The 26,067-nt window shown below is 44.3% G+C and overlaps 1 long non-coding RNA gene across 22 annotated transcripts in view; it reads right to left on the bottom strand.

The window, feature by feature from the left end:
- Positions 1–7,324: 7,324 nt before the first annotated feature.
- LOC140385455 (uncharacterized) overlaps positions 7,325–26,067 on the bottom strand; it is a 79,610-nt gene continuing 60,867 nt past the window's right edge. For 19 of the 22 annotated variants that reach the window (XR_011933366.1, XR_011933364.1, XR_011933376.1 and 16 more), the window contains 6 exons: positions 25,495–25,576; positions 24,121–24,202; positions 20,571–20,652; positions 19,202–19,283; positions 15,481–18,575; positions 7,325–7,529 (listed from right to left, as the gene is read on the bottom strand). This is a non-coding gene — a long non-coding RNA (uncharacterized lncRNA). The remainder of the gene's footprint in view (positions 7,530–15,480; positions 18,576–19,201; positions 19,284–20,570; positions 20,653–24,120; positions 24,203–25,494; positions 25,577–26,067) is intronic. The other 3 variants (XR_011933368.1, XR_011933371.1, XR_011933367.1) reach the window with 3 other exon arrangements.

Genomic DNA, 26,067 nt, shown 5'->3' with positions numbered 1-26,067 from the left:
TAAACAAACAGTTATTGTATTTTTACTTACAAAAGTGGTGCCTATAACTCATTGGAGCAGGCTCGGGCCAAAGATCGAAAACTTTATGAGAATTACTGGTTAATTCACTTATGTTGCAACACCAGGTGGTGGTTGGGGGGTGCTGGAATTGACTGTGCCCGAGCCCAGGGTGTCGCAACAAGAAAATAATCAGAAAGGCTAATGGAATGCTTGCCTTTATAACTAGTGGATTGAAATGTAAAGGCAGAAGGATTATGCTGCAGCTATACAAAACCCTGGTTCGACCCCACTTGGAGTACTGAGAGCAGTTCTGGGCACCACACCGTAGGAAGGATATTTTGGTTTTGTGGGAGTGCAATGTAGGTTTACAAAAGTACCTGGACTACAGAGGTTAAGTTATGAGATGTTACTCAAATCAGACCTGTTTTCGCTTGAATTTAGAAAGTTAAGGGGTGAGCTGATCGAGGTATTTAAGATATTAACAGAGAAAGACAGGGTAGATAAAGATAAACTATTTCCACTGACTGTTGATTCTAAATCTAGGGGACATAGTCTTAAAATTAAGGTTTGACTGTTCAGGACAAATGTTAGGAAGCACTTCTTCACTCAAATCGTGGTAGTGGTTTGGAAATCTCTCCCACAAAGTAGTTGATTGGAGACATATTTTTGTGAAGCAAAGATATTAGCAAAGATTAGGGGCGGGATTCTCCGACCCCCCCGCCGGGTCAGAGAATCACCAGGGGGCGGCGTGAATCCCGCCCCCGCCAGCAGCCGAATTCTCCGGTGCCGGGGATTTGGCAGGGGTGTAAATCGCGCCATGCCGGTCGCTGGCAGCGGCCCCCAGGTGATTCCCCGGCACGCGATGGGCCGGTCCCGCCGGCGTAAATTAGAGTAGGTGCTTACCGGTGGGGCCTGGTGTCACGGACCGCCTCCGGGGTCCTCGGGGGAGCGCGGGGGGTTCTGGCCCCGGGAAGTGCCCCCACGGTGGCCTGGCCCGCGATTGGGGCCCACCGATCCGCGGGCAGGCCTGTGCCGTGGGAGCACTCTATTCCTCTGCGATGGCTGACGCATAATGATCCCCCCTCTGTGCATGCGCTGGGATGACGCCAGCACACGCTGGCACTCCCGCGCATGCGCCAACTTGCGCCAGCCAGCGGAGGCCCTTTGGTGCCGGTTGTCGTGGCGCCAAGCCCCTTCCTCACCGGCCGGCGCGTGCAAACCACTCTGCCGCCGGCCTCGCCCCTGAAGGTGCGGAGGATTCCACACCTTTGGGGGGCCCCGACGCCAGAGTGGTTCACGCCACTCCTGCGCGCCGGAGTTACCCGCCCCGCCGATTCCCGCAGAATCTCGCCCATGGAGTTAGGTCATAGATCAGCCATTTTCTTAATAAACGCCAGGTCAGGCTTGAGGAACTGAAGGCCTACCCCTGTTCCTATGCAAGGAGGATAAATTGCAGATTTGTAAATCTGTATTTGCAAGCTATCTGCTCAAAAATGAAAGTATGATATAAAGATATTTTATTCATGCTACAATGTAGGAACTGTCACGTAATGTAGGAACTAGTCCAAGGTAAGGCCCAGATGCAAGACTAGCTTTATATCAAGTAAAAAATAACAAACTGGGCATGTGCAGAGGACCTTTCCCAGCCTGATGAAAACATGCATGAACGTACGTGTGGCCATTTTCCAGCCTGCACATATACAGAACACAAAAATAACTATCTGCCCACCCAGGATTAGTGCACGCGCAGAGACTACTGAGACCCATCAGGAACTATAGTTCCGAACTCTGAGGTCCAATCTCTCTTTTTAAAAAGGTACGTTTTCCTCTTCTTCCGAGGTCTGTAACATCTTCTCCCTTGAAAGAAAAATTCACAACAGCAGAATGTTTCTTTACAATGTTCTTGCATCCACTTCACAAGAACTTATCATAAACATCTAATAAATAGCTTATTACATGCTATGCAAATACATTTTCCATCTTGTTTCACAACTACACATCATGTTGTAATTACAAAGATTTAAGCAAAACAAAGTCAGTAAATGTAATAAGACTAACAGAATTTGTGCATCATAGCATTATCATAACTCAATCCATGTTCTTTTTTCTCTTATTCAGTCTTTAACTCAGCAAAGAGTGTTTCATTCAAGTCCAGAGCCCAATAGTCCTTTTCCTTAGCTGTAAGTGCAATTCCATCCTCAAGCTCACTTCCTTTTAGTAGTTTCAAGGATATTGTTTTTTTTTAATAAACATTTTATTGAGGTATTTTGGGGTATTATGACAACATAATAAACAATGTATATGAAACTATAAACATAGTGCAAAAGCGGTCTCCCTCCCTTACAGGTCCCACCTTTATTAACCCCTTACTCTAAGCTAAACTAACCCCCCCCCTTCTGCTGACAATTAATTTTTCGCGAAGTAGTCAACGAATGGTTGCCACCTCCGGGCGAACCCGAACAGTGACCCTCTCAAGGCGAACTTGATTTTCTCCAAACAGAGAAAGCTAGCCATGTCCGATAGCCAGGTCTCCGACTTCGGGGGCTTTGAGCTAATAGTATCCGTCTTCGGGCTACCAGGGAAGCAAAGGCCAGAACGCCTGCCTCTTTCTCCTCCTGGATTCCCTGGTCTTCCGACACCCTGAAATTCGCCACCTCTGGACTCAGCGCCACCCTTGTTTTTAACACCGTGGACATGACATCTGCAAACCCCTGCCAAAATCCCCTAAGCTTTGGACATGCCAGAACATGTGGACATGGTTCGCTGGTCCTCCTGCACATTTTGCACACCTGTCTTCCACCCGAAAGAATCTGCTCATCCGGGCCACTGCCATGTGAGCCTGGTGAACGACCTTAAATTGTATCAGGCTGAGCCTGGCACATGTTGCGGACGCGTTGACTCTACTCAACGTGTCCGCCCATAGACCATCCTCTCTCTCTCCTCCCACTTGCGCTTCAGCTCCTCGGTCTGCTTCTCCTCTGACCCCGTAAGCTCCTTGTAAATGTACGAGACGCTCCCTTCTCCTACCCGCCCTCTGGAAACTACCGTGCCCTGAATCCCCCTTAGGGGAAGGAGCGGGAAGGTTGACATCTGTTTACGTAGGAAGTCTCGCACCTGCACATACCTGAATTTGTTTCCCCTCGCCAACCCAAACTTCTTCTCCAGCGCCCTCATACTCGGAAAGCTCCCCTCTATAAACATATTCCCATTCTCTTGATCCCTGCTCTCCGCCATATCCGGAACCCCCCATCCATACTTCCCGGGGCAAACCGGTGATTATTACAGATTGGGGACCAGACCGATGCTCCCTCTGCTCCCACATGTCTCCTCCATTGCCCCCAGACTCTCAGGGCCGCCACCACCACGGGGCTGGTGGAGTACCACGCCGGCGGGAACGGCAGAGGCAGTTACCAACGCCCCCAAACTGGTGCCCTTGCATGAAGCCCCCTCATATGCTCCCATGCTGACCCCTCTCCCACCACCCACTTCCTGATCATGGCTATATTCGCTGCCCAGTAATAGTTACTAAAAATTGGCAGCACCAGCCCACCCTCTCCCCGACTCTGCTCAAGCATTACCTTCCTTACCCACGGGGTCTTGCCCGCCCAAACAAAGCCAGAGATCACTTTGTTGACCCGTTTAAAAAAGGACCGCGGAATAAAGATGGGGAGACATTGAAACACGAACAGGAATCTCGGGAGGACCGTCATCTTCACCGTCTGCACCCTCCCAGCTAATGACAACGAGAGCGTGTCCCATCTCCAAAAATAGTCCTTCATTTGGTCTACTTGCCGGGCCAGATTTAATTTATGCAGCCGGTCCCATTCCCGCGCCACTTGAATGCCTAGGTACCTAAAGATTCCCCCCACTAATCTAAACGGCAGCTCCCTCAATCGCCTCTCCTGTCCCCTCGCCTGGTCCGCAAACATCTAATTTTCCCCCATATTTAGCTTATACCCCGAAAAGCAGCCAAATTCCCCCAGAATCCTCATGATTTCTTCCATCCCCTCTAATGGGTCTCCCCAGGCTGTTTCCTCACATTTCAAAATTTCTGACTGTACGTCTCCGAGACAATTCACATGCACCAAGAATAGGCTTCTTAGCAGCATCATAATCATAAAATTCCTACAGTGCAGGAGGCCATTCGACCCATCGGGTCTACATCGACCCTCCAAAAGAGCACTCCACCCAGGTCCACTCCAACCTATCCCAGGAACCTAACCTGTACATCCCTGGACACAAAATGGCAACTCAGCATGGACAATCCACCTAACCTGCATATCTTTGGACTGTGGGAGGAAACTGGAGCTCCCGGTGGAAACACACACAGACACAGGAAGAATGTGCATACTCCAGTCACCCAACTGAATTGAACCCAGGTCCCATGCGCTGAGGCAGCAGTACCAAAACACTGTGCTACTGTGCCATCCAAATTCATAGGCTCCTCTTCTGCATAAATCTCATAACCTCTACCCATCTTTGTAGAAACAATGTCCAGACTTCTTTTGGCCATTTCATTTGCTTTGCTATCTTCTCATACAAAATAAAGAATGTCTCTACATCCATTTCTTTAAACTTTGAAAGGACTTTTACGAAGTTAAACATCTCCCCACTGGGCTTGGAATGGGGTGCTTTTTCACCATCAGAATTTTCCTGAGTATGAGACCTCTTGCTTTAATACCAAGGGCAGGATGCTTCGCCCCACAGGGCCACATTTCTGCCTCACCACGCCGGCGGGATGCTCCCTTACGCCGGCCGGTCAATGGGTTTCCCCTAGTGGGGCAGCCCCAAGCCGTTGGGAAACCCCCGGGCGTCAGCAAAACGGAGCATCCCGCCGGCGGAGAATCCTAACCCAGTTGTTAAAGTCGGTTTCCCTTTCTTGCACCTTCTCCCTTGCCCTTGCCTCTCATCCCATCACTTTCCTCCCTTGCTAATTTCTCTCTCTGAAGTTAGGTTCAAGCCTTTTCATTTCCATTTCTCACTCCAATTCAAGTTTTTCAGTTCCTTTCCATGTTCTTTTTTAAAATATAAATTTAAAGAACCAAATTATTTTTTTCCAATTAAGGGGCAATTTAGTGTGGCCAATCCACCTAACCTGCACATCTTTGGGTTGTGGGGGTGAAACCTATAGACATGGGGAGAATGTGCAAACTACGCATAGTGACCCAGATCCAAGATCGAACCCGGATCCTCAGCTCCATAGACAGCAGTGCTAACCACTGCACCGCCATGTCGCCCTCCTTTTCATGTTCTAGCTGCTTCATTTGCTCCTGAATCCTAGCTAACTCAATTTACTCACCCCTGGAGAATGTGATCTTTTTTGTATTCCTTCCAATTTCATAAGCTGTGCTATTACTTCAACTATGCCTTTTTTCCTTGCCCTTATGCTCAATTCTAACTGCAATTTATCTGCTAATTCCGTTATCTAAGCCTTGGTTACTTTGTAAACCAGTCAGCATTATTACATTTGAAAACCAGTCAGGAATAAATCTTCCATCTTTAAAAAGGTCTCAGCAACTTCCAACGGCATTTTGAATTTAAACCCATACAATATACCTCACGGTAACTCCAATACCTATGTCTAGTTCCTTAGTACCTCCACGTACTGTTTTTTAAGGATTCACATGTCCCACCAAAAGTCCAGAATTTCTAATCCCAAAGGAGATTCCGCTTTATTACGATAATCCCAGACGAGCTCCCTTTACCATCCCAACTGATATTACTAATGGACAAGTTAATCCAAAAGTGGAATCTGACTTGATAGATTATTTTATTTTTTGCTTAGAAATATGGAAGGTGGCTACCAGACAGTCATAGGAGTCTGCAGATGAACTTCTAAAAAAAATCAAAGAAAAGATTAACTATACTACATTACTCCTTCACCTACAACTATACCTTTACAGATATATACAGATGCATAAGGATAACACAAGTTACAAATGTGATCGATTTTAACATCCACAGTAAGCCTACTGTCATGTAAACTAATAGGTGAACTGTTGTCGGACACCCCACACTCTGAAACCAAGTGACAGACTCCACCAAAACTACTTTATTGGATCTCTCATCACCACCCCCCTCTCCCCAGACACTGGCCAACCAGTCTCACTGAGCCCTTTCTTTCACGAGGGTTTACAATCTCCACTCTTGAAGAATTCATTGTGGAATTTTCTCCCAAATGGCACTTTCTCTCACACGTCTTCAACAAAGATCCGCCTCTAGAATTTCGATCTCTCCTTCCGTCTTTCCTCTCCAGCATATGTGCAGAGATTGCTTAAGCCTATTTGGAACTGCAGTTCCCAACACAGAGGCCCAATCTCCATTTTTCTCTTCTTCTTCTGGGATCTAAAATATTTATACCTGTTAAGTTCGTAGTTAGCTACTTGAGTAGTATCAAAGGATTATAACAAGTGCCCTGATTGGAGGAGATCTTACTTTTCTGTTGACAATATTACCCAGAACTTCCAGTTTTCAAAAACACAACACAGGAGTAGGCTGCAAGGCCCATCAAGCTTGCTCCACCATTCAATATGATTTACGGGGTTGGTCTTGAACTTAACTCCATTTTCCCACCCACTTGCTATATCGCTTAATTCCTTGAGAGACAAAAATCTATCTATCCGCCCATTAAATGTATTCAACAATGATACATCCACAACCCTTTGGGTAGAGAATTCCAAAGATTCACAACCTTTTGAGTGAAGTAATGTCTCCTCATCCCAGTCCTAAATGATTGGTTCCTTATCCTGTGACTGTTACCCCATGTTTTAGATTCTTGTGTCCAGCAAAAACAATCTCTCAGCATCTACTAGATCAAGCAGCTTCAGAATTTTGTAGGTTTCAATTAGGTCGCCTCATTCTTCTAAACTGCAGAGAATATGAGCCCAATTTATTCAACTTCTCAACATAGTACAACCCCTCTTCCCAGGGTCTAATTTAGTGAATCTTCGATGTACTGCCTCCAATGCATGTATATCCTTTTTTCTTAAATGAGGAGATCAAAACCTCACCCAGTGTTTTAGATGTGGTCTCGCCAGAACTTTGTACACAATTGTAGCAAGACCTCTTTATTTCAATACATCAATCCCCTTACAATAAAGGCTAATTCAGTTTGGTATATCTTATGTAGAAGCCCTTTAATTTCAGGTAATTTAAGAAACAGATGGATTTTAGCCCCTAATTAGATTCTAATTACTTTCAGCATTTAAATTCTCAATTGTTGTATAAAATAGAACAATTTGTATATACATGCACTTCTGAGTGCTGGTTTTCATAGTCTGAACAGGAAATAGTTCATTTCATTCAAAAAGAAAAAACATAAACATTAAGTTTAAAAAGCACTAACTTTATTGCATGTATTGAAAACAAATTTGTAACTGAGTTTCACTGTAGTTTCTCATTTTCATCAATCTCACAATTCACTCAACAGATCTATATAAACAATGTGAATCCAGCATTAAATTATAATCCATCAGAGTGGTACATCACTGTTTTCAATTAGCTCCTGCTGAAAGGCCAATCTTTTCATTCTGCAAAAGTAACAACAGTATGATTTCTTAAATATGGATTCAAAGTGAAGACAAAATAGCAGATTATCTCACAAAAGCAGATTGGAAAATGGTGTTGATCAGCACAAAAAATTGCAATCTCACTATCAGGAGTTCATTGAGATGATTAAACTAAGAATTGTGACCTTTCTTTTGTCTTGCAACATAGCTATTATTGTTTAAAGCTAAATGTCAATAATGTGTGTATTCCCAAAGATCTTTTCACTATTTCTTTTTAACAAGATAAAAATGGCTAAATTGAACAAAATTTCTGAACTTCCTCATTAATTAAATTAATTTCAATAGTAACTTGTTCAACAGTTAATTATCAATCATGAGTAAGTGCATCTTAAGACTCCTCAAAACAAGAGGCTCGGCACTTGAAACAAAGCATGCCTTAATATTTACCAAGTAATAAGGTACAACTCAGTCTAATTTTGAAGGACAGTGTATCAACATTAGCCAGTGCACCCGATTAAATGTTTAACGGAGTGGAGGATCAATAGATTTGGTCAGTAATGCTTTAGAGAAAATCTCTTCTCAATTCCGCCTCATTTACATTTTTCAAAAGTCAGAGGTGATTTTAATCTTCATATAGATTAGATGAATCAGATTGGCAAAGATAGCCTGGAAGATGATTTCACAGTGCATTTAGGATAATTTCTTAGAGCAGTTATGTTGTAGTGCCAAGCAGAGGACAGTCTATTTTAGACCTGGTAATTTAGACTATGAGACCGATGGAGCAGAAGTAAGCCATTCAGCCCATCAAGTCTGCTGATCCATTCAATTTGCAATGAGACAGGGTTAATTAATTACTTCATAATAAAACAGCCTCTAGGCAAGTGATCATAACATCACATTCAGTTTGAGAGTGAGAAATGCGCATGCAAGAGCAATGTCTAAAACTTAAAGAAAGAAATATAAAGAGTTTATGAAGAAAAAATTGGCCAAGTAAACTGAAAAATAGATTAAAAGGTAGGAGAGTAAAGAAGCAGTGCCAGACATTTAAGGAGCTATTTCTTAACTCTCAACAGATATATTCCATTGAGAAAGAAATATTCTATGAGAAGGATGCACCATCTGTGGCTAACTAAGGAAGTTAAGGATCGTATCTAATTGAAAGAAAAGGCATACAGTCATGTGAAGATTGATGATGGTCAGATGTTTGGATAGATTTTAGAAACCCGCAAACAAAGACTGAGAAGAGGGAGAAATCTAGCTAGAAATATAAAAATAGATAGGAAGAGTTTCTAAAGAAATGAAGTATCTGAAGTGACCATTGGTCACTTAGAGGGTGTGACTGGGGAATTAATAATGGGAAATAAGGAAATGGTGGAAGTGTTAAACATATATTTTCTATCTATCTTCACTGTTGAAGACAGATTGCAGAATACTTGAGAATCAAGAGGTAAAATGGAGGGTGCAATTTGTTGAGGTGTTGGGGGTCTTTCCTGCCAGGTAGAGATCAATGAGACATCCTGCTGCCTCTTTTAGGGAAGGCTTGCCAATTGCTGGTATTGAAGGGCTATTTTATTAGGAAAGATTGAGCAGACTGGGCCTATGCCCATGGGAGTTTAGAAGAAGTGATTTTATTGAAACACAATATTCTTAAGGGACTTGACAGGATAGATATTCAGAGGATGTTTCCCCCTGTAATGGAGTCTAGAATTACAGGATAGTTTTAAATTAGGGGTCTCCTATTTAAGACAAAGATGAGAATTGTTTTCTCTCAAAGGGTCGCTAGTATGCGGGATTCTCTTCCCCAGTCAGCAATGGAGGTAAAGTCATTGAATGTATTCAATGCAGAGTTGGATAGATTTTTGATCAAGAATGAAGGGAAGGGTTATGAAGAGGTAGACAGGAAAGTGGAGTTGAGGTCAGGCAGATCAAACATGATCTTATCAAATGGAAAGCAGACTCGAGGGCTTAATTCTTGTGTTTTTTCCGAGAGGGGAAAGTTTGTTGAAACCATGGCTTAAAAGACAAATTCTCTACTTAACGGTTTAAATTCTGGATAAACAAAAGACTTTAAACTAAATGGAATTGTTCTCAATCAACATCATAAGCTATTTTGCATGTACTAAAGTCCATTGCGAATATATTTTTTCCAGAACTACTTTCATGTTATTGGCAGCAGGGTACTGAGAAAGCAATGATTAAGCAGAATCAGCATGGTTTTATGAAAAGGAAATAGTGTTTGATAAAACTATTGGAATTTTTTGAGATGTAACTAGCAGCATCAATAAATCACTGGATTTAAAAAGCATTCGATAATATGCCACTTGAAAGGTTATTGCACAAGGTAAGCGTTCGTGGTCTTGGGTTATATAGTAGTATCGATAGAGAATTGATTAAAGGATTGAAAAGAGTGTGAAGAAATAAATGGGTCATTCCCAGGTTGGCAGGCTGCCACGAGTAGGGTGCTGCAAGGATCGTTTTTTTGCAGTCAGATGTTTACAATCTCAATGAATGATTTAGACAAAGGTATGTGCAATTGATTTGAGTTTTGCTGACGATCTAAAGCTATGTTGAAAGCAAGCTGTGAGGGGGACGCCAAGGGGTGGTATCTTATTGAGCCGCCGAGGGAATCCCTGCTGGTGGGAGACCCCCGCCACCTCATCTTGAGAAGGACTGCCAAACCATCACAGTACCAGGGTCCCAGGGTCGATTCCCAGCTTGGGTCACTGTGTCTGTCTGGAGTCTGCACGTTCTCCCTGTGTCTGCATGGGTTTCCTACGGGTGCTCAGGTTCCCTCCCACAAGTCCCGAAAGATATGCTGTTAGGTAATTTGGACCTTCTGAATTCTCCCTCTGTGTACTGGAACAGGCGCCGGAATGTAGCGACTAGGGGCTTTTCACAGTAACGTCATTGCAGTTAATGTAAGCTTACTTGTGACAATAAAGATTATCTTTATACTCTTGATGGTTTGGCAGTCCTTCTCAAGATGAGGTAGCGGGGGTCTCCCACCAGCATGGCTAGGCCAGTGGTGGGCTTCCTCTTGAATCAGCACCCCAGGGGTGGAAGTCTCGTCTACCCGGAGCTGCCAGTCACAATTCCTGGTTTCCAGTAACACACCTTTTAATGGAGAAAAATGAATAGAAGCACCAAGGCAGGAAAATCCTTTTATAGGGTAGAATTTAATACTCCCCTCAAGGTGCATCAGGAGCCCAGAGAACCCACCTGCCCAAACCCAGATTGAATTTCATGCTTGGGCTGGGAGGGCCTCAGGCAGGAAACCGGGCCTGGAGAGGAAGAGCATGTACTGGGGTTCAGGGGATGAAGCAAATGCCATGGGCCCAAAGAAAGAAGAGAGTGCTGTTGGCCTGGGGGAAGAAGCAAGTGCCATGGACTTTGAGGAGGAGAGACTGGTTGCAAGGCATGGGAGTGAGTTGCTGCATGTCTGAGGTCAGAGAAAGGGCAGGGGGGAGGTTGGGAAAAGGCTGGCTGACATGAGTGAGATTTTAGATTTAGATTGGTCACGTGTACCGAGGTACAGTGAAACGTAGTCTTCTGCGTACAGTCCAGGCAGATCATTCCATACATGAAAAACATAGGACATACGAAAAATACACAAATTAAATACATAGACATCGGGTGAAGCATACGGAGTGTTGCACTACTCAGCAGAGAATATACGTGGAGAGATCGGTTCAGTCCATAAGAGGGTCATTCAGGAGTCTGATAACAGCGGGGAAGAAGCAGTTTTTGAATCTGTTCGTAAGTGTTCTCAGACTTTTGTATCTCCTGTCCAATGGAAGGAGGTTGGAAGAGAGAATAATCCGGGTTGGAGGGTCTTTGAGTATGCTACCTGCTTTCCCTAGCCAGCAGAATGTGTAGACAGTCAATGGATGGGAGGAGAGTTTGCATGATCAGGAAGTGTTCACAACACTCTGTAGTTTCCTAGTTTTGGGCCGAGCAATTGCCATACCAGGCAGTGATGCAGCCAGATAGGATGCTTTCTATGGTGCATCTGTAAAAATTGGTAGGAGTCAATATCGACATGCCAAATTTCCTTAGTTTCTGACGAAGTATAGGTGCGGTTGTGCTTTCTTGGTCGTAGCGTCAATGTGGGTGGGCCAGGATTGTTGGTGACATGCACACCTAGGAATTTGAAGCTGTCGACCATCTCCATCTCGCCACCATTGTGCAGACAGGAATGTGTATGATACTTCGTTTCCTGAAGTCAATGACCAGCTTGAGTGTACATCACCACCATTTTCAAAAAAAGGAGACAATGCGGACTGGGAGAACTACAAACGCAGCTCCCTACTCTCCAGTGCTGGGAAGATCATCGCCCGAATCCTCGCTAACAGTCTTCTCCCAGTCTCTGAAGAAATTCTCCTGACCAAATCGTGGCACAGCGGACATGATTTTCACTGCTGGGCAACTCCCAAGACAAATGCCAGAAACAACATCAGCCACTCTACGTGGCCTTCATCGATCTGACCAGGGCTTTTGATTTGGGTGGCACGGTAGCACAGTTGCTTCACAGCTCCAGGGTATTAGGTTCGATTCCCGGCTTGGGTCACTGTCTGCGCGGAATCTGCACATTCTCCCCATGTCTACGTGGGTTTCCTCCGGGTGTTCCAGCTTCCTCCCACTGTCCAGAGATGTGCAGGTTAGGTCGATTGGCCATACTAAATTGCCTTTAGTATCCAAAAAGGTTAGGTGGGGTGACTTGATTACGGGGATAGGGTGGGCTTAAGGGCTGGTGCAGACTCGATGGGCTGAATGGCCTCCTTCTGCACTGCAAATTCTATGATTTTATGATTCAGTCATCAGGAAGTTCTATGGAAGACCCTGTTAAAAGTCAGCTGTCCAAAGAGGTTCATCAACATCCTTCGACTCTTCCATGACAAGATGTTGGTGACAGTCCTCACTGACAGAAATAAGACAGAAACTTTCTGAGGTCAAGACTGGAATTAAGCAGGGTTGTGTCATCGCCTCCACCCTTTTCTTCATCGCCACCATCCTTCACCTGTTCAAGCATAAGCTTCCCAGTGGAGTGAACATCGTCTACAGGATGGATAGAAAACCTTTCAACCTCAAACGGTTGAAATCCAAGAAGAAAACAACACTGACATCACTCGTCGAACTTCAGTGTGTGGCTGACATTGCTATCCCCACTCTCTCAGAAGAGAATCTCCAAACCATGGTTGACATCTTCGCGGAAGCATACCGAAGAATCGGTCTCTGCCTCAACTGAAGACTCAATTCCTTTACCAACCCGCCCTAGGGCAGGATATGGTCTCTACTTCCATCAAGATCAACGAAGAATCCCGACCAAACATGGAACATTTCCTATACCTGGCGAGCCACAGTCCTTTCAGGCTGACATTGATGCGGAGATCCAATATCATGTCCAATCCGCAAGTGCCTCCTTTGGACGCCTAAGGACGAGAGTCTTTGCTGACCGCAGCATTCGTGCTGACACCAAGATCCTCGTGTACAAAGCGGTTGTCCTCCCAACTTTTCTATGCTACTTCAAGATCCCAGAGAGGTACCATCAACGCTGTCTGAGATGGATTCTCCGCATCAGCTAGGAGGACAATGAGCCAAGAGCACCAGAATTGAGGCCAGGTGGATTGGCCATGCTAAACTGCCCCTTAGTGTCCAAAGGATTGGGTCGTGTTATGGGGATGGGTGGGGGAGTGGGCCTAGGTACAGAGGGTCAGTGCAGACCTGATAGGCCTAATGGCCTCCTTCTGCACAGTAGGGATTCTATGATCATCCAAATCCAACTCCACTGGGTCGGCCATGTGTTTAGGACGTAGAGTCCCAACTGTCAAAGCAAATCTTCTTTGCCCAGCTCAAGGAAGGCTTCTGACCAAGTGGAAGTCAAAGGAAGTGCTTCGAATACACCCTGAAGGAATATCTCAAGAAATGCAACATCGATGTCAACATTTGGGTGCCCTTTGCTCAGAAGAGGCTTACTTGGAAGAACTTCTTGATTGAAGAGGCACAATTCTCGGTGGACACCCGACGGCGCGGAGCAAGCCTGGAAAAGGAGCCTGAGAAAGAAATACCAGCAATCTAGAGTGCAAGGACCGATCCCACCACCTAGAAACACCTGCCATATGTGCGGTCGAAAATGTGGCTCCAGGAATGGGCTCATCATCCAGGCAAGAACCCATGACCAGTAATATGGAGTTTCTTAGGTGGACAATCATACTCGTTAGCGAGTGATCGCTGAAGAAGACTTGTGGGATTGAGAGTGAGAGAGTCAGTGATTGAGGAATAGAGTGAGGGATGTGGCTGAACAGCCACCTAAGATGGCGTTCTGCATAGGATGCTGGCAGAATTGGCCAAGCAGGCTGCAGCTCAAATAAACATTGATGAGCTAGCTGCAGCCTAGACTCCAGCAATACACAGGAAAAAGACCATCTCCAGGCCATCCCAGGAACAGAACTATCCTGTCAATCACACTTGTTTACCAGACACAAATGGCACCTAAACTCCTTTTTTGTAAGGGCTTACCTGCCCCCAGCACTTGCAGGCATGGCCACTGAGTGTCCACTCGGACATCGATGTGGCAGCCCCTGATTGGACTTGGTCGATCAGGGTGATCGAGCCCTAATCAATTGATTAGCAATGATCGAGCGAACGTCCAAAAGGGCACGGAATCCAAGCAGGTTAAAGTGCTGCACCATCTTAGAATCTCTCTCTGCAGCAGCAACAAAACAATGGTGATCTTCACCAGCCACCACGAGGAGGACCATCACGCTACCAACAAAAGGAAGACCGGAGCCAGACCAGACCAAGGACTGGACATTGAGGACTACAGGATTCAGCACACAAATAAAGACCAATATCTGTCTGGTACTTGCTAGTCACTCTAAAGTTAAATTAAGGTCTAGTATGAACTTTTAGTACTCTGTAGAATAACTTGTGTTGATGGTGTGATTGATTAACTGTAACACTGTGTGAACATGAATAAATACTATTTGATTAAAACAAAGTTGACTCACAGTCATGTGTCCACCACAAACGGGTTAAAGACACATTGTGGTAGCAACAGGGACTACAAGAGAGTGAATGAGAGAGTGAGTGTGTGTCTTGTGGGAGTAAGAGGATGTGTGAGTGAGAACGCATGTGTGTAATTGAGTGAGTGTGTGCAGTATGTCTTGTGTCTTTTTAAACTTAATAATCTAATGCCATGGCATTATTTTTACTCTTTGTGTAATACATTAACTTTTTTTAAAATTCTGTTTAATGTTGTGGGAAGCCTTATCTTTCCGCAATTTGCTTATCTGCCCCTTCGAGTGAGAAAATAATGGAAGTGCTGCCCCCCAAAGCGAAAAGGTTGGACAAGCCTGATTTAGTTGATATTCCTCAGAAATGGCTAAGTATACATGGAGTTTCACAAAACAAAGCCTCGAGTCCTTCAAAGAGCAGTCTTTGAAAAAAAAATCCAAAATTGCGGCAAAGATCAATTTACAATAAAAACTAATTTTGGATAAATTTAACCAAGGGACTTTCACTTTGAGAGACTATTTCTTTCTCTGTCATCAGATGTTGTCAAAAGTGCAATTGGATGTAGACACTCGTGATTGGGATTTAGGATGGGTCACTCCATTTCAGGCTAAACCAGTGTCAACTTGCATGGTTATACTTATTAATGGTAGGCACATCGTGTTCTAGTTGCCACTTCTAGCGAGGATATTAATGCAGCACAAAAGGGCCGAGCCAAAATTTCAACCCCCAAAACGATATATCTTACCATAATTCTACCTACAAGAATTACAGGATCTCCATCTCGGAGTTATACAGAGTAGGAAGGCCCCAGGTTTGATTCCACTGCATGCTGTTAGTTGATTTCAACCATGAAAGTGATGGATGAACGATTTGGGCATAATTTTAAGGAAAGGTGAAAATGCCCAAGGCTCCCACTCTTGATTACTCTATAGTCACACAACTAGAAGTGCATTTGTACCATGGTTTGGCTGTGGTGTCTTCCAGTGAACTAAAATGGCAGCATTCACTGGATAAAAGCAAATTACTGCGGATGCTGGAATCTGAAACCAAAGAGAAAATTTGGTAAAGGATCACCTGGACTCGAAACGTTAGCTCTTTTCTCTCCCTACAGATGCTGCCAGACCTGCTGAGATTTTCCAGCATTTCTCTTTGGTGCCAGCATTCACTATTGTAGAGGGTTCCATCTCTGCTACTCCACTACTGGGCCGATATCTGGGGTTTGAGTATCTGTGTGTGTCTCTCTCCAGCTGGCACTGAAACTTCAGAGGCCAGGGGATGCCGCACTGGGACACCTCCACGGAAGAGAGCACTGAATCAAGCCTGCCGTTTATCCCTAACCGGAAGCCTGAGGCTTATATCACACTGATATCCAGACCCCCACCAATGCCCAGGTGATTCTCTCTCTTGCCGGTGGTGCAACACCCACCCGGTTCCTACTTCGCTGGAGTAGCTTTCCCAAGAGAGAGAATAGGACACTGCTGTTTATTACCTAACCAGCAGCCTGTCCTGAGTGAACGGGTTTGAATCGTTCAAGATGACCCTAGATTCTCGACCCCGGAATTAAGGTGAGGAATATCTTAACAATGACTTGGTCAGAGATCGCTGGTGAGAGATTGAAGAATTGAAACGACTCCAATTATCAGCAAATCAAGGTTTATTGCAAAACCCAGGTCAAAATCATCAAACAGAAGAAATTATAATAAAATCTTAAACTCTAACACAAACTAAGTCTATTCAGAAAGTACTATAACGGACACAACGTAAAATCTTATTGTTACACAATTTTAGCAAGGGCACAAAACACAAATCAAGCCCCCTTCCCCAAAGCCTCAACCACTATCAAGGTCAAGGGAGTTTTGCAAGCTGCTGCAGGGTACTTACAGTCACAGGCTGCAGGAGGTCAAGTCAAAGGTGGAGAGGTCAAGCCAAGAGACCCTCAATCGAAACACAGCCCCTTTTATATCCGTTTTACCTGGCTTTTTCCTGTGTTCGGCCAGCCCCTTTTGCATTGAATCCATAAGGTTTAAAGTTCCCGCTGGTCCTGCCCCCTTTGAGCCGGTCAGACCTGTCAAGATGGGAGTACCTCCCCTAGGTCCGCCTCCAGTCTGCTTTTTGAGATAATGAGGTTGAGCTCCCTTGTGAAGATTTTCAAAGTCTTCCATCTGCTCCGGAGATCGCTGCTATGTTGATGGGGTGTTGATTGGATTCTGCTCTGCTGGAGGCCAAGTCATTTACATCTGCATGGGGCTATGACCATCCCATTGTCCTGCTTGCAGGCAGGCCCCTTGTGTATTCCCGTGCCCCTTTGTCTGTGTTTTAATCTTATCTAGTTGTCTGGCTCCTTCTTCCTTGTAGCTCCTGGGGGGGGGGGTTTGTAAATACCTATGCCCCTACTCGGCTCAGCGGACCAAGCCTGCTGGGAAATTTGGTTACGTTCCCTTGGCTGAAAAGTGTCCAGTTTACAGTCTCTGGGTTTTATTCTTGGGCAGTCCAAAAAGGGCCGAATTGCCCGAAAACCTTACACTATCGAGCTTACCGATGAGCTCCTGCGTACTGGAGATGGACCAGTGTCTACAGAAGCATACTTATTCAGGAGAGGGAAGATTGAAACAGTAGAATATATTTTAAAATGTACCAAGTTAACACTGCAGATAGTTTCCCAAAATTAATCATTTGTGATTTTCTGAGACAATGCAGATGAAAAATGTAAAGGGAACAGCGAGCAGAGTCGATGATTGCTTATGAATCACAATGAATCACAATAAAAATGTACACATGCAAATTTCTAAAAGGTTTCCCCATTGATAATGTGCATTATCTGGAATTATGATCATTTCTAATTTGGCAAATTAAGGACTACAAACAATTCAAACTTTTCAAATGCTCTCAAAAAAAGTTTTGCTCAATAACATTTGCTAATCATTTTCTTCATGCATCAAAAAAATTCTCTGTTCCAGTTTCACTATTTTTTATAGGAATACCACAGGCTGAGATCATAAAATAGCTTCATTCACAGATGTTAGCCTGTAAAATACAGACCAGTATCTAAAGTCAGCTTTTCGAAAACAATTAAACTAACCATATAGTAACTGACTTTGTAATCAGGCTCAATATCGGTGATTGATACCAGGAAAGACACCACCTTTATCAATCTAACCTTTTTATAAAAACAGAAAATATCAGCTGTGTCTCTCCTCTTGGGTTGAGCTATTTACATTTAAAAAAGGACAAGACATTTGCATTTTGAAAAAATCCTCAAGAGTAAACTCTATTCCAAGGATTCGTTCTGAAGTATTCCTTGAAGTATTACAGAGTTTTAACAAGATTATGTTACTTCAAACTTTCTTTACCAGTTTAAAGAAAGAAATTTGAAACATACTATAGACAGTAAGTGGAATAGCCAGGAGGGAAAGTTCAATGTTTAACTGTTATTATTTATAAGGAGCCAAAACTTGGGAAAAGTATCTGAAAAGGTACACAAGTATAATAGACAAAGACATGGTGGCACAGTGGTTAGCACTGCTGCACCACGGCACTGAGGACCCAGATATGATCCTGGCCCCGGGTCACCGTCCATGTGGACATTCCAACAGCCCAAAGATATGCAGGGTAGGTGGATTGGCCATGCTACATTACCCCGAATTGGAATTTCAGGGTGACACGGTAGTACAGTGGTTAGCACTATTGCTTCACAGCACCAGGGACCTGGGTTCGAATCCCGACTTGGGTCACTGACTGTACGGAGTCTACACGTTCTCCCAGTGTCTGCGTGGGTTTCCCCTGGGTGCTCCAGTTTCCTGCCACCGTTCAAAGATGTGCAGTGTAGGTGGATTGGCCATGCTATATTATCCTGAATTGGAATTTAAGGGCAGCACGGTAGCACAGTGGTTAGTACCATTGCTTCACAGCGCCAGGGCCCCGGGTCCGATTCCCGACATGGGTCACTGTCTGTGCAGAGTCTGCAGGTTCTCCCCGTCTCTGCGTGGGTTTCCTCGGAGTGCTCCGGTTTCCTCCCACCGTCCAAAGATGTGCGGGTTAGGTGGATTGGTCACGCTAAAATGAAAATGAAATGAAAATCGCTTATTGTCACAAGTTGGCTTCAAATGAAGTTACTGTGAAAAGCCCCTAGTCGCCACATTCCGGCGCCTGTTCGGGAGGCTAGTACAGGAATTGAACCGTGCTGCTGGCCTGCTTTCAAAGCCAGCGATTTAGCCCTGTGCTAAACCAGCCCTGTAGTGTCCAAAGGTAAGGTGGGGTTGCTGGGTTACGGGGATAGGGTGGAGATGTGGACTTAGGTAGGTTGCTCCTTCAGAGGCCGGTATAGACACGATGGGCCGAGTGCACTGTAAATTCGATATGATTCAATAAATTCAACGATCGCTTTCACAGATGAGTGGGTACTTTTCCATTGAATTGAATAACAATTTTAGACAGTAACATAAATGCTAATAACATATTAATTTGAAAATAACATGCTCCAGAACATCAACTCATTTGACCAAAACATTTGAAATTTTAGTACAAATAAATACATTTTTATCCTGCTGGAAACTCAGAACAAGTAGATATCCACATGACTTTTATATCAGATGGGTAAACGACAAAGGTAATCTTCATTGTTCCAGTTATAAATGTATAAAGTTGCAAAGATATTTGAACAAATCGTTAATCACATTTACCTTTGTCGAAATCACTGAAGAATCATTCGAAGACCGAGCCTTCCTTCACACACCTATCAGAATATGTATGCATGGTCATCACCTGGAATCATTATATTATTCAAAAATAATAATAAATATGCAAACATCTTATAAACTAATGATGCATCCAACATATGTCAATTACAACAGGCAGCTGAAAATTTTAAAAATCTTTTTCCTCAGTTAACTGTCTGTGTGGAGTTTCCACATTCTCCCAGTGTCTGCGTGGGTTTCCCCCAGGTGCTCCGGTTTCCTCCCACCGTCCAAAGATGTGCAGTGTAGCTGGATTGGCCATGCTATATTACCCCAAATTGGAATTTCAGGGTGACACGGTAGTACAGCGGTTAGCACTATTGCTTCACAGCACCAGGGACCTGGGTTCGAATCCCGACTTGGGTCACTGACTGTACGGAGTCTACACGTTCTCCCAGTGTCTGCGTGGGTTTCCCCTGGGTGCTCCAGTTTCCTGCCACCGTTCAAAGATGTGCAGTGTAGGTGGATTGGCCATGCTATATTACCCTGAATTGGAATTTAAGGGCAGCACGGTAGCACAGTGGTTAGTACCATTGCTTCACAGCGCCAGGGACCCGGGTCCGATTCCCGACATGGGTCACTGTCTGTGCAGAGTCTGCACGTTCTCCCCGTGTCTGCGTGGGTTTCCTCGGAGTGCTCCGGTTTCCTCCCACCGTCCAAAGATGTGCGGGTTAGGTGGATTGGTCACGCTAAAATGAAAATGAAATGAAAATCGCTTATTGTCACAAGTAGGCTTCAAATGAAGTTACTGTGAAAAGACCCTAGTCGCCACATTCCGGCGCCTGTTCGGGAGGCTGGTACGGGAATTGAACCGTGCTGCTGGCCTGCTTTCAAAGCCAGCGATTTAGCCCTGTGCTAAACCAGCCCTGTAGTGTCCAAAGGTAAGGTGGGGTTGCTGGGTTACGGGGATAGGGTGGAGATGTGGACTTAGGTAGGTTGCTCCTTCAGAGGCCGGTATAGACACGATGGGCCGAGTGCACTGTAAATTCGATATGATTCAATAAATGCAACGATCGCTTTCACAGATGAGTGGGTACTTTTCCATTGAATTGAATAACAATTTTAGACAGTAACATAAATGCTAATAACATATTAATTTGAAAATAACATGCTCCAGAACATCAACTCATTTGGTCAAAACATTTGAAATTTTAGGACAAATAAATACATTTTTATCCTGCTGGAAACTCAGAACAAGTAGATATCCACATGATTTTTATATCAGATGGGTAAACGGTCAAGGTAATCTTCATTTTTCCAGCTATAAATGTATTAAGTCGCAAAGATATTTGTACAAATCATGAATCTCATTTACCTTTGTCGGAATCACGGCAGAATCATTCTAAGACCAAGGCTTCCTTCACACAGCTATTAGAATATGTAGGCACGGTCATCACCTGGAATCATTACATTATTCAAAAATAATAATGAATATGCAAACATCTTGTAAACTATTAATGCATCCAACATATGTCAATGAGATGTGCGGGTTAGGTGGATTGGCCATGCTAAATTGCCCTTAGTGTCCAAAAAGATTAAGTGGGGTTACTGGGTTACGGTGATAGGGTGGAGACATGGGCTTGGGTAGGGTCCTCTTTCCAAGGACCGGTACAGATTCGATGGGCCGAATGGCCTCCTTCTGCACTGTAAATTCTATGATTCTATGAATTACAAGAGGCAGCTGAAAAAAACATTCATCTTTTTCCTAGGGTTCCCTACGTTTCAGCAATCATTTTTAAAAGATCTTTGATTCGATGCATGGTCGCTGGTAAGGCCAGAATGTATTGCCTTACCCTCGAGAAAGAGAGGGTGAGCTGCCATCTTGAAGTGCCACAGTCCAATGGATACAAGTACACCGACCATGCAGTTCTGGAAGGATGTACCAGGTTTTTGAACTGGTAACGTAGTTTCAAGTCAGGATGGCATTACTTGGAAGAGAACTTGCAGGTAGTAGTGTTCCTCTGCATCTGCTGCCTTTGCCCTAGGTGCAAGAGGTTACAGGTGCTATTGAAAGGGCTTTGGCAAGCTGTTGTATGCATTGTCCAGATGGCACACAATCGCTGATGTAGGGAGTGAATATTTAGGGTGGGAAATGGAGTGCCAATCAAGCGGGCTACTTTGTCCTCAATTAACTTCTTGAGTGTTGTTGGGAGTGCACTCAACCAGGCAAGTGCAGACTATTACATTACACTATTGACTTGTGGCTTACAGGTGGTAAACTGGCATTCAGGAGTCAGGGGGTGGGCTACTTATCTGCTCTTGGAGCCACAGTATTTATATAGGTGGTCCAATGGGGTTTCTGGTCCATAGTAACCTTCTTGGACATTGGTAGTGGGGGATTCAGCAATGGTAATGCCGGGTCAAGAGGAAATGGCTAGATTCTCTCGTGCTGGAGATGATTATTGCCTGGCACATGTGTGGCACAAATGTTACTTGCCACTTCTCAGCCCAAGCCTGAATCTGTCCAGGTCTTGCTGCACATGGACAAGGACTGCTTCAGTATTGAGATGTTATGAATGGTACTGAACACTGTGCAATCAGTAGCGGACATCCCCACTTCCGATGTTATGAAGGAAGATCACGGATGAAGGAGCTGAAAGTGGTTGGGTATAGGACACTACTCTTGAGGAACTGCAACACTAATATCCTGGGGCTGTGATGATTGGCATCCAACAACCACAACCATCTTTCTTTGTGCCAAGTATGCCTCCAAACAGTGAAGAATTTTCCCCTATTCCCATTAGCTTCTGTTTTGCTAGGGGTCCTTGGTGTCACACTTAATTAAATGCTGCCTTGACAGTCACTCTCACCTCCCTGTTTAATTCAGCTGTTTTGTCCATATTTGGACCATGGAAAGGAGCCACGTTGCCCTGATAGAACCCAAACTGTGCATCAGGAAGGAGGTTATTGCTGTCTTAAGTAACACTTGAGAACACTGTTGACGATGCCGTCCATTAACTGGCTGACAGATCAAAGCTACACACTCAGTAATTAATGTCAAAAGCACTTTGAGACATCTCAAACAGGTTGGCACAGTAGTTAGCACTGCCGCATCACAGCGCCAGGAGCCCAGGTTTGATTCCGACCTCGAGTAACTGTCTATATAAAGTTTGCACATTCTCCCAGTGCCTGCGTGGGCTTCCCCCGGGTGCTCCGGTTTCCCTCCGCCGTCCAAAGATGTGCGCATTAGGTGGATTGGTCACGCCAAAATTGCCCTGTAGTGACCAACGGTTAGGTGGGGTTGCTGGGATAGGGTGGAGGTGTGGACAGAGGTAGGGTGCTCTTTCAGAGGCCGGTGTAGACTCGATGGGCCGAATGGCCGCCTTCTACACTGTAAACTCTACATGATACAATAAATTTATCGCTTTTACAGATGAGTGGGTACAGTCACATTGAATTAAATATTCGTTTTAGACAGTAACCTAAATGCTAATAACATATTAATTTGAAAATAACATGCTCCAGAACATCAACTCATTTGACCAAAACGTTTGAAATTTTAGTACAAATAAATACATTTTTAACCTGCTGGAAACTCAGAACAAGTAGATATCCACATGACTTTTATATCAGATGGGTAAACGACAAAGGTAATCTTCATTGTTCCAGTTATAAATGTATAAAGTTGCAAAGATATTTGAACAAATCGTTAATCACATTTACCTTTGTCGAAATCACTGAAGAATCATTGGAAGACCGAGCCTTCCTTCACACACCTATCAGAATATGTAGGCATGGTCATCACCAGGAATCATTATATTATTCAAAAATAATAATAAATATGCAAACATCTTACAAACTAATGATGCATCCAACATATGTCAATTACAACAGGCAGCTGAAAATTTTAAAAATCTTTTTCCTCAGTTAACTGTCTGTGTGGAGTTTCCACATTCTCCCAGTGTCTGCGTGGGTTTCCCCCAGGTGCTCCGGTTTCCTCCCACCGTCCAAAGATGTGCAGTGTAGCTGGATTGGCCATGCTATATTACCCCAAATTGGAATTTCAGGGTGACACGGTAGTACAGCGGTTAGCACTATTGCTTCACAGCACCAGGGACCTGGGTTCGAATCCCGACTTGGGTCACTGACTGTACGGAGTCTACACGTTCTCCCAGTGTCTGCGTGGGTTTCCCCTGGGTGCTCCAGTTTCCTGCCACCGTTCAAAGATGTGCAGTGTAGGTGGATTGGCCATGCTATATTACCCTGAATTGGAATTTAAGGGCAGCACGGTAGCACAGTGGTTAGTACCATTGCTTCACAGCGCCAGGGACCCGGGTCGGATTCCTGACATGGGTCACTGTCTGTGCAGAGTCTGCACGTTCTCCCCGTGTCTGCGTGGGTTTCCTCGGAGTGCTCCGGTTTCCCTCCGCCGTCCAAAGATGTGCGCATTAGGTGGATTGGTCACGCCAAAATTGCCCTGTAGTGACCAACGGTTAGGTGGGGTTGCTGGGATAGGGTGGAGGTGTGGACAGAGGTAGGGTGCTCTTTCAGAGGCCGGTGTAGACTCGATGGGCCGAATGGCCGCCTTCTACACTGTAAACTCTACATGATACAATAAATTTATCGCTTTTACAGATGAGTGGGTACAGTCACATTGAATTAAATATTCATTTTAGACAGTAACCTAAATGCTAATAACATATTAATTTGAAAATAACATGCTCCAGAACATCAACTCATTTGACCAAAACGTTTGAAATTTTAGTACAAATAAAAACATTTTGATTCTGCTGGAAACTCAGAACAAGTAGATATCCACATGACTTTTATATCAGATGGGTAAACGACAAAGGTAATCTTCATTGTTCCAGTTATAAATGTATAAAGTTGCAAAGATATTTGAACAAATCATTAATCACATTTACCTTTGTCGAAATCACTGAAGAATCAATCGAAGACCGAGCCTTCCTTCACACACCTATCAGAATATGTAGGCATGGTCATCACCTGGAATCATTATATTATTCAAAAATAATAATAAATATGCAAACATCTTATAAACTAATGATGCATCCAACATATGTCAATTACAACAGGCAGCTGAAAATTTAAAAAATCTTTTTCCTCGGCTTGATTCCGCCCTCAGTTAACTGTCTGTGTGGAGTTTCCACATTCTCCCAGTGTCTGCGTGGGTTTCCCCCAGGTGCTCCGGTTTCCTCCCACCGTCCAAAGATGTGCAGTGTAGCTGGATTGGCCATGCTATATTACCCCAAATTGGAATTTCAGGGTGACACGGTAGTACAGTGGTTAGCACTATTGCTTCACAGCACCAGGGACCTGGGTTCGAATCCCGACTTGGGTCACTGACTGTACGGAGTCTACACGTTCTCCCAGTGTCTGCGTGGGTTTCCCCTGGGTGCTCCAGTTTCCTGCCACCGTTCAAAGATGTGCAGTGTAGGTGGATTGGCCATGCTATATTACCCTGAATTGGAATTTAAGGGCAGCACGGTAGCACAGTGGTTAGTACCATTGCTTCACAGCGCCAGGGACCCGGGTCCGATTCCCGACATGGGTCACTGTCTGTGCAGAGTCTGCACGTTCTCCCCGTGTCTGCGTGGGTTTCCTCGGAGTGCTCCGGTTTCCTCCCACCGTCCAAAGATGTGCGGGTTAGGTGGATTGGTCACGCTAAAATGAAAATGAAATGAAAATCGCTTATTGTCACAAGTAGGCTTCAAATGAAGTTACTGTGAAAAGCCCCTAGTCGCCACATTCCGGCGCCTGTTCGGGAGGCTGGTTCGGGAATTGAACCGTGCTGCTGGCCTGCTTTCAAAGCCAGCGATTTAGCCCTGTGCTAAACCAGCCCTGTAGTGTCCAAAGGTAAGGTGGGGTTGCTGGGTTACGGGGATAGGGTGGAGATGTGGACTTAGGTAGGTTGCTCCTTCAGAGGCCGGTATAGACACGATGGGCCGAGTGCACTGTAAATTCGATATGATTCAATAAATTCAACGATCGCTTTCACAGATGAGTGGGTACTTTTCCATTGAATTGAATAACAATTTTAGACAGTAACATAAATGCTAATAACATATTAATTTGAAAATAACATGCTCCAGAACATCAACTCATTTGGTCAAAACATTTGAAATTTTAGTACAAATAAATACATTTTTATCCTGCTGGAAACTCAGAACAAGTAGATATCCACATGATTTTTATATCAGATGGGTAAACGGTCATTTTTCCAGCTATAAATGTATTAAGTCGCAAAGATATTTGTACAAATCATGAATCTCATTTACCTTTGTCGGAATCACGGCAGAACCATTCTAAGACCAAGGCTTCCTTCACACAGCTATTAGAATATGTAGGCACGGTCATCACCTGGAATCATTACATTATTCAAAAATAATAATGAATATGCAAACATCTTGTAAACTATTAATGCATCCAACATATGTCAATGAGATGTGCGGGTTAGGTGGATTGGCCATGCTAAATTGCCCTTAGTGTCCAAAAAGATTAAGTGGGGTTACTGGGTTACGGTGATAGGGTGGAGACATGGGCTTGGGTAGGGTCCTCTTTCCAAGGACCGGTACAGATTCGATGGGCCGAATGGCCTCCTTCTGCACTGTAAATTCTATGATTCTATGAATTACAAGAGGCAGCTGAAAAAAACATTCATCTTTTTCCTAGGGTTCCCTACGTTTCAGCAATCATTTTTAAAAGATCTTTGATTCGATGCATGGTCGCTGGTAAGGCCAGAATGTATTGCCTTACCCTCGAGAAAGAGAGGGTGAGCTGCCATCTTGAAGTGCCACAGTCCAATGGATACAAGTACACCGACCATGCAGTTCTGGAAGGATGTACCAGGT

The sequence above is a fragment of the Scyliorhinus torazame genome, chromosome 11 (assembly GCF_047496885.1).
Source record: "Scyliorhinus torazame isolate Kashiwa2021f chromosome 11, sScyTor2.1, whole genome shotgun sequence".
In the NCBI taxonomy this organism is placed as follows: Eukaryota; Metazoa; Chordata; class Chondrichthyes; order Carcharhiniformes; family Scyliorhinidae; genus Scyliorhinus; species Scyliorhinus torazame.
The sequence above is the reverse complement of the archived record's forward strand: the minus strand, read 5'-3'. Positions and strand labels throughout refer to the sequence as shown.